Raw genomic sequence first — 8187 nt, forward strand, 5'->3', positions numbered from 1 at the left:
CAGCATAAATATCTTGGTTAAAGTACAAGGACAAAGAATGTACTATGTGTCTGTGAGCATGCCCAGCACAAATATCTTGGTTAAAGTAGGACATAGAATGTACTTATTTCTTTATATCTACCAGCCACATAGGATAGGGCCTAACAGAGAGTTACTAGCAAAAAGCAAGAAGGCTGGGAAGAAAGTTAGTCTTTAAAAAAACCTATTATTTCTAATATTTATTTTTATTATTCCTTAACAAGAAGGGACACTTTGAAGAGAAACTTGTTACTTTCTACAGATGGGGTTTCACCATGTTTGCCAGGCTGGTCTCGAACTTCTGACCTCAGGTGATCCAGCTGCCTCAGCCTCCCAAAGTGCTGGGATTACAGGTGTGAGCCACCGTGCCTGGCATGGCTCAGTATTTCTAGAGATGGGTCAGGGTGGAGTTCTGCAGAGGGAGGATAGGATAAGGGTGTGAACAGAGAGGGCATCAAGGCTCCATTCCCAGGGCTGTGGGCTCTGTGGGAATGGGGTAGCTTCAGGGCCAGCGTGTGACCCCTGCATTCATGGCCTGAACTCAAAAGGGCCCCAGGCTGATGAATGCTCTCCTATCACCATCTTGAAAACAACAATAATCTTTTCTTTTCTTTTTTTTTTTTCGAGATAGAACCTCCCAAAGTGCTGGGATTACAGTCATGAACCACTGTGCCTGGCCATCTCTTAATAATCTTTGAACTAGGGGCCCATGTCTTCCTTTTGCTCTGGGCTCTGCAAATTCCAGGTGTCAAGTCAGAGGGACTCCAGGGGCTGGCACGGGGTGGGCCTGGCTCAGGACTATGGCTGAGGAGAGGGCACTGGACCCTGTGGCCTTTTGGTAACTTCCAGGGCAGGGGGCGGCCTATGGCCTGAGCCATAGAGGCCGCACAGTACCTGAAGGCTGGGGCTTGACTGGGGGCGGTCCCGCCTGCCTGCTTTCAAGGCACCCAGCACCCCCAGGTCCTGCTAAGCCCCAGCAGGAGAACCCTGCAGCCAGAGCTACTAAGAGCAAGTGGGTGTGGGCCAGGGTGAGGGGCAGTGCGGCAAACCGAGGAAGCACCTCAGCACAGGGTGTCACAAAGAGCTTAGCTTGGGGGAATCAGGGGAAACTGGCCCTCAAGGGCAAGGAAAAGCTTCTATTTAAGCTGACTTGGGTCTTCTTTATTTTTTTGGCAAGAGTCTTGCTCTGTCACCCAGGCTGAAATGCAGTGGCACCATCTCGGCTCACTGCAGCCTCCACCTCCCAGGCTCAAGCAATTCTCCCACCTCAGCCTCCCGAGTAGCTGGGATTACAAATGCCCGCCACCAGGCCCCACTAATTTTTGTATTTTTAGTAGAGACAGGATTTCACCATGTTGGCCAGCCTGGTCTCGAACTCTTGACTTGAGGTGATCCACCTGCTTCTGCCTCCCAAAGTGCTGGGATTACAGGTGTGGGCCACTGCACCTGACCGAGACTCTTTCGATGTCAGAAAAAATAATGAATGCCAGAATCCGGGCTTATGGGCAGCTATGCACTTACGTTGAGGGGTCTGCCTCAGCTCCTCCCTTCCTGGGCCCAAGCAGATGGGGTAGCAGGTGAGGAAGGGCCTCAGTTGTCTGGGTGGCCTTCTGGCCCTCCCCACTCTCCCCTCCACCCAGGATGGGGTGTCCTGCTTGGTCAGGAGCCTCAGGTCTCCCGGGCAGTAGCTTGGGCACCACTGCACTGGGTCTCCTCCCCAGGGTGCAGCAGACCCTAGGTCAGGGGGCGTCCCCACCCTACCTCCCATTGCAACCCCACTCAGTCAGGCCAGACCCTGCCCAGGGCCCTTGGAGCTGCAGTTTCTCTGGGCACAGCACTGTCCAGAGCACCTCCCCCACCACAACCACTGTGCCTGTCCTGCCTTGGGCATCACTCTCTGTGGCCTGGCTGGTGCATGGGGGTGGCAGCATGGCGGGCAATTCCCTCCCCAGTGTGCTTCCTGCCAGGGAACTCGTCAGCCTACTGGCGGCCTCACAAATCCCTGGCACTCCGAGGGTCCTCCCAGGTTTCCCAGGCCAGGAGTGGCGATGTACCAGGCAAGGGCTGGCTGGTGGAGGCACCCCCTGGGATCCCTGGCCAGGCTGGGGCCAGGAACTGGAGAGGCTGGAAGGGGGATACTGGGGTAGAGCCTGGGAGCTGGAGGGGAGGCAGGTACGGGGAGAGCAGAGCCCCGCTTAAGGGACCAGAGTGAGCCCTGGGCGCAGATCCAACAGGCCTTGAGTCCTCCTTGGCCAGGGGACTTCCAGGAGGCAGGGCGAGAAGGCAGGGGTGGGCTGCCAGGAGCCTGCGGAGCCCATCCACATCTGCCAGGAGCCTGCCTGTGCGAGAGGCCAGCTCCCAGTGTGGATGAGGTCCCAGGTCCCTCCGGCGCCCAGCAATGCCTGGGTCCCAGACAGGATGGGACACCGCCTCCCTCTCACCAGCTGGACCCGCTGAGCATCAGAGCTGCTTGGATGTCATGGGTGAGCCAGCAGTGGTGGGTGGGAGGTGTCTTGTCACGGGTGAGCCAGTGGTGGCAGATAGGAGGTGAACAGTGTCAGGTGAACCAGTGGTGATGGGTGGGAGGTGTCAAGCCAGGCGTTCGGGAGTCCTGGGCGGCGTGTGGCTGCATGGGAGGTGTCCCAGGCCACACTTTGAGAAGGATGAACGGACTGGGACGCTGCCCTGGAGCTCACAGCAGGCATCTGGCTGTGCCCCCACCCCCGCCCCGAGCGAGCCTCACGGTGACGGCTGTGACTGCAGGAGCAGAGTCAGAACAGCCAGCGTCGACCACACCTGGTCGACCTCACAGGCTGTGAGGGGGACTTCTCTGGGACCCAGTCTTCGCATTTTCGGAGTAGGGGCAGTTTCTCTGTGCCCTGAAAGTGGCTGCGAGTCTAGGCCAGATGAGCGCTCCGGGCAAGCTCTCCAGGGCCCCAGAAGCATCTTGGGGGGGAATGGGAAGCTCCAGGATCCCCAGTTTCCCATCTTTAAATGAGGTGACTGGAGACCCTCTGAGAGGAAGGGACTCTGGAAGCTGGTCATTTGGACCTCCCATCTCTAGGAGCATGTCTGGAGTCTGCTTTTCCTTCCAGAAAGGAAAAAAACACCATAGTCTCCCTTCTTTGGCCAGGGAGGTGGGAGTGGGGCTGGGGGCAGCCAGAGCAAAGGAGAACCTGTCAGTTGAGGTCCAGGGCTGCACGGGTGACAGGGGGCGTGCGTACACGGTCGGCACTCACTGGTGAGTTCCATCACCTCTCTGTGCTTCAGTTCCCTTCTTTGTAAAACAGGAGAATGCCACCCGCCCCCCAGCCCCATGCCAAGGTGCTGGGTGAAGGTTTGAAGATGCTGGTGCCAGGCCACTCTCAGTCAAGGCGGCAGGAACCCCTCGGTGAGGGGATGTGGCCCCACAGGGCTGTGGGGAGGAGGCAGAACCCAGGGCTCCCCGAGTCCCCGGCCCATGCTCTCCTGCACATAGCCTACCTGCCGCCCTTTCCAGAGAGAAAAAGAAATTTCCGCCCAAAGCCAGTCTGAATGGCCCCAGACACCACACTGGTGACGTCTGAATTCCAGGTCCTGGGGTCCTTGTCCTTCCACCACAGGCTGATGGCAGCTTGAATGGGGACTGGGGTCCTAGACCTGTCATAGCCACATCCCCCACTAGGCTGGGGACAGCTGCCCACTGGCCAGGCCAGGCTGGTGCTGCGATTGTGGCTGGGGCTACCGAACGGACCAAAAACTGGGTGGCTGCAAAGCACAGTAGTTTATTCTCTCCCAGTCCTGGCAGCCAGAAGCAAAATCAGACTGTCGGCAGGACTGTCCTCTCTCTGAAGGCTGCAGGGGAGGTCCTTCCTACCTCTTCTGGAGGTTGGTGGCCGCAGGCATCCCGTGGCCCTGTCATTCCTGTCTCTGCCTCGTCTTCACATAGCCTCTCAGGCCTCCCTCTCAATCTCCCCTGAACTCTGTCTTCTAAGGCCCTTTGTCTCTGGACAAAGACCCTTTTCTGTCATGTCCACAGGCCCCGGGTGGACCATCAGTGGGGGCTCCACATTACTTCAGAGGCGGGGATGGGGCCACTCACGACCACGAAGCCACAGATGGGTGTGGGCCTGAGAGCTCTGGGCAGGCCACCAAGCACCAGACCGAGTGAGCCCAGCACAGGCTGCCGGGGAGCCAGGAAGGGTGACCAGGCAAGGTGCCTGCCCTGAGTGGAAGCGACTGGACAGGGAATGTGGTGGGCCTCACTTGTAGTCTCTGGCTTCTCCCTGAACCTCGGGGCCTCCCCTGCTCCATCCTGCTCCTGCACTCCCCTGGCAGAGAGGGTTTTCCCACAATGGGCTGGACATGGTGGGCTCAGGAGGTGGGTGACCTGCCCAGTGTGCCCAGCTGGAACTGGCAGACTTGGGGTTTGGGCTCAGGTCCACGTGAGTCCTGGGCTCCCCCACCTCCTGAGGCCAAGGAGCATTTTCCTGTCTGGTGGGGGACACGGGAGCTCCCTGGCTGGGGCCGCCCTGTGCTCCTGGCAGGCCCTGGAGGAGGCAGCTGCTGGCTCCCAGGGATGGCTGAGCTGTGAGGCCCGAGGCACACCTGCTGCCGCTGCTTGGAGAGGTGGCCCCACCAGTGTCCACACCCTCACCAGGGTTCTCCATGGCTCCTCCTCTAGTCCCCACCCATGTGTCAGCTCCTCACAATTCCAAGGAGACACCCAGCATCCCTGGGGCCCAAGCCCTGGGAGGACGTGGTCTGGGAGGCAGGACAGAAGCCTCCTCCCAACCTGCCTCTGACGTGCCACCCAAACCTTTACACCTTTATACCTCAGGTTTATTTATTTATTTTTATTTTTTTGAGACAGAGTCTCACTCTGTTGCCAGGCTGCAGTGCAGTGTCGCCATCTTGGCTCACTCCAACCTCCACCTCCCGGGATCAATCGATTCTCCTGCTTCAGTCTCTCAAGTAGCTGGGACTACAGGCACGTGCCACCACATCCGGCTAATTTTTGTATTTTTAGTAGAGATGGGGTTTCACCATGTTGGCCAGGCTGGTCTTGAAATCCTTGCCTCAAGTGATCCACCTGCTTTGGCCTCCCAAAGTGCTGGGATTACAGGCATGTGCCACTGTACCCAGCAGGACCTCAGGTCTATAATCATGTAAATCACCCAACAGGGGGAGTCTTTTGTATTTTCAGCAGAGACGGGGGTTTCACCATGCCCCCTGGCTGTCCCATTCTCAGAGGCTCTTGGGGTTCTCAGAGTTGGGTCATGCAGCAGCATGCAGGCAGGGAGGGAAGCCTGGGTTCAAATCCCAGCTCCCCTTCTTCCTGTCTGGTGGCCTTGACCGGGAGTGAGGGCTTTCTGGTGACAGAGTCTCAGTTTCCTCGTGTATTCTGGGTTTGGAGAAGTCCCTTCGGGAGGCAGGAGGCCCCTTCCTCTTGGTCTGGGTAGGGGAGGAGATCCACCCCAAGGAGGAATGGCAGCGGCCACTCTACCAGTTTCTTCTTCCCCAGCTCCTTCTCTGATTCTGTGTCAGGGACTCCTTCCTGCCCCTTGGAGTGTGATGCTTCCAGGCCCTCGATGATCATACCTTAACCCCAACCCTGGCCCCTGTGTTTGCAAGCCCATCTCCCCTGGAGCCATGATCACACATGGGCCTCTCCTGGAAGTACCCAGTTCCCCTCGCCCCACGGGCTTTCCAGCCTGTAGCCCAGGGTCCTGGGACAGGCACAGGGAGGTGAATCGGCCCCCAGCCCAGGAGCCACATCATGAGAGAAAATTCTGCAAAAGCCAGCTTCCCCCGAGTGAGGCGCTGCCCCACGGCAAACTCAGTGAGGGCCTTGCTGCCCCGCTGCCCCTTGGCCTTGGCAGGGTGAGACTGTGGTGTTGGCAAGACTCAGGGGTGCAGAATTAGGAATAGGGGTACAAAAGGGACTCCAGCTTGGCCCAGCAGCCTCACCACCTGCTGGCTCATCACCCCCACACTGGGTGAGCTGCTTCCCATCCAGGGCAGGGCTCCAAACTGCCCTGTGGGAGGCTGGCCTCAGCCGGGGGTAGAGGGCCTGGGCCCATGTGCCTGGCCGCTGCTGGGCACTCTGCCCTTCTGGCTCCCTGGGGACCTGGGCCTGTCTCAAGCAGGAATGCCACCTGTGCCATCTGGCCAGGGCTCCCCTCACTGTGCACCCTGGTGTTTGGAGAGTGGGAAGGAGTTTGAGGCTGGTTTCTGTTTCCCCTTTAAGCCCTAAGTAGGGTGCAAGCAGAGGCTGGCCAATGGCTTAGGCCACCTAGGGGTGGCTGTGGGCAAACTGAGGCAGCCCAGAGCCTACAATGACTCCAGGGGCCTGTGGGGCAGACAGAGTCCTGTGGGCTCCCCAGCAGTATGGCTGCGCAACAGAGCCCACCTTGAAGCTTCTGATCTCTGGGCCTGGAGATCTGTTTGAAGTAGTGTTATTGGTTTGTTTTGTTTTGTTTTTTGAGACGGAGTCTCACTCTGTCACCCAGGCTGGAGTGCAGTGACGCAATCTCGGCTTACTGCAACCTCCACCTCCTGGGTTCAAGCAATTCTCATGCCTCAGCCTCCCAAATAGCTGGGACTACAGGCGCCCGCCACCATGCTGGACTAACTTTTGTATTTTCAGCAGGGACGGGGTTTCACCATGTTGGCCAGGCTACCTCAGACTTCTGGCCTCAGTGATCCACCCACCTCATCCTCCCAAAGTGCTGGGATTACAGGTGTGCACCGTCATGACCAGACTCCTTTGTTTTCTGATTACAAAATGAATACATTTTCAAAGGGGAAATTTGAAAAATAAAGAAAATCCTAAAGAAGAGAATAAGACCCATCCATCAACGTATGACACTGTTACCCGGTCACCACCTCCAGTTTCCAGGACTCCAGCCTCAGCCAAGGGTCTCCCCCTTCTTCTCCCTTCTATAGTTGGGTCTCCCCATGGGGCTGAGAACCAGGCCTGAGTGGATGGATGCCCAGCGTGGGGGTCACTTCCTCTGTACTAGCAAGACCTCCCCAGCAGCGCGGTGCTTGAGGGAGCCAGCCCAGGACCAAGGAGTGCTCACCAGGAGCTTCTTCTGTTGCCAGCTGGGCCTGGGCTGGGGGCAGGAATCTGTGGGGTAGGCCAAGTATGTTTCAGAGTCACCCAGGCCACCCTCTCTCCCCCGCAGGGGCTGCAGCCATTTTCATAGGAAAAAAAATTGGGTTTAACAAAGCCGTTTCAGACAATGGGACCTGAAACTGATTCTGCCCTTCCCCTAAAGCTCCAGGAACCCGGCGCGTAGCTGAGGGAAGGCAGTGCCTCTGACACCCAAGTAAGGGTTAACTGAGGCCAAAAAGCAGCTCTGCAGGCCCTTCTTGTTCAGAGGCCCACTGATCCCTGGTCCCGTGGTCACCACGGGGTATGGGTGCAGACAAAGCCGTGTTTTCATGGAAGCCCTGGGCCTGATGACAGTGGCACAAGGACCCCATTCTCTGCTATCCCCAGCTGCATCCCCTCCCCCAGCAAGCCGGACATCAGAGGCAGCGGGTCAGACATCCCAGGAGCCCCCATTCCCACCCCAGGGCGCAGGCTGAGCTGTTGGGGCTCAGGGAAATTCACAAGGGGGCCTGTGCCAGGGAGATGGAGTGGACAACAGGCCTGCGTGGTGCAGATGCTGCCCCTTGGCCCGGCCGGTCTTCAGCGGGAAGCCGCCTATGTTTTTAACAGCAGATTTTTGAACCTGGAAGTGGAGGTTCACATTCAGACTGTTCAACATAATCTTGTTGGTTACAGTCCAAGGTGACCTTTTGGAAATTGGTTTCCAGACTCTTGCCATCTATTGGCAGTTCCTCCCTGCCACTGGCTGCAAACTGCCGCGCTGGTCCTCATCCCAGGAACAGAGAAACAGGCCAGCCGGGAGCCTGTGGAGGTGCTGCCTCAGGAGAGCTGGCCCGGACACATCTGTCTGTGGGTGCTGTGGCCAGGACACCCGATGCCTGGTCATGAGGCCACACTGTTCCACTTCTGGTCGACAACGTCGAAGCTGGATGCATCACATTTGTCCCAGCCCGGAGTCTTAGGGCTGTCAAGGCCCACCAACCAGCCAACCCTAGTACTAGAGGAACCCTAACCTACGCACCACAAGGCCCTGGGTGTGAACAAGGGCACGTTATTTGCTCAACGTCTGT

The 8187-nt window shown here is 57.9% G+C and overlaps 1 pseudogene; it reads right to left on the reverse strand.

Moving 5' to 3' along the window:
• Window positions 1-619: 619 nt before the first annotated feature.
• Window positions 620-3903, reverse strand: LOC118153516 (uncharacterized; annotated as a pseudogene).
• Between the last annotated feature and the right edge of the window lie 4284 nt (window positions 3904-8187).

The sequence above is a fragment of the Callithrix jacchus genome, chromosome 5, assembly GCF_049354715.1.
Source record: "Callithrix jacchus isolate 240 chromosome 5, calJac240_pri, whole genome shotgun sequence".
Classification (NCBI taxonomy): domain Eukaryota; kingdom Metazoa; phylum Chordata; class Mammalia; order Primates; family Cebidae; genus Callithrix; species Callithrix jacchus.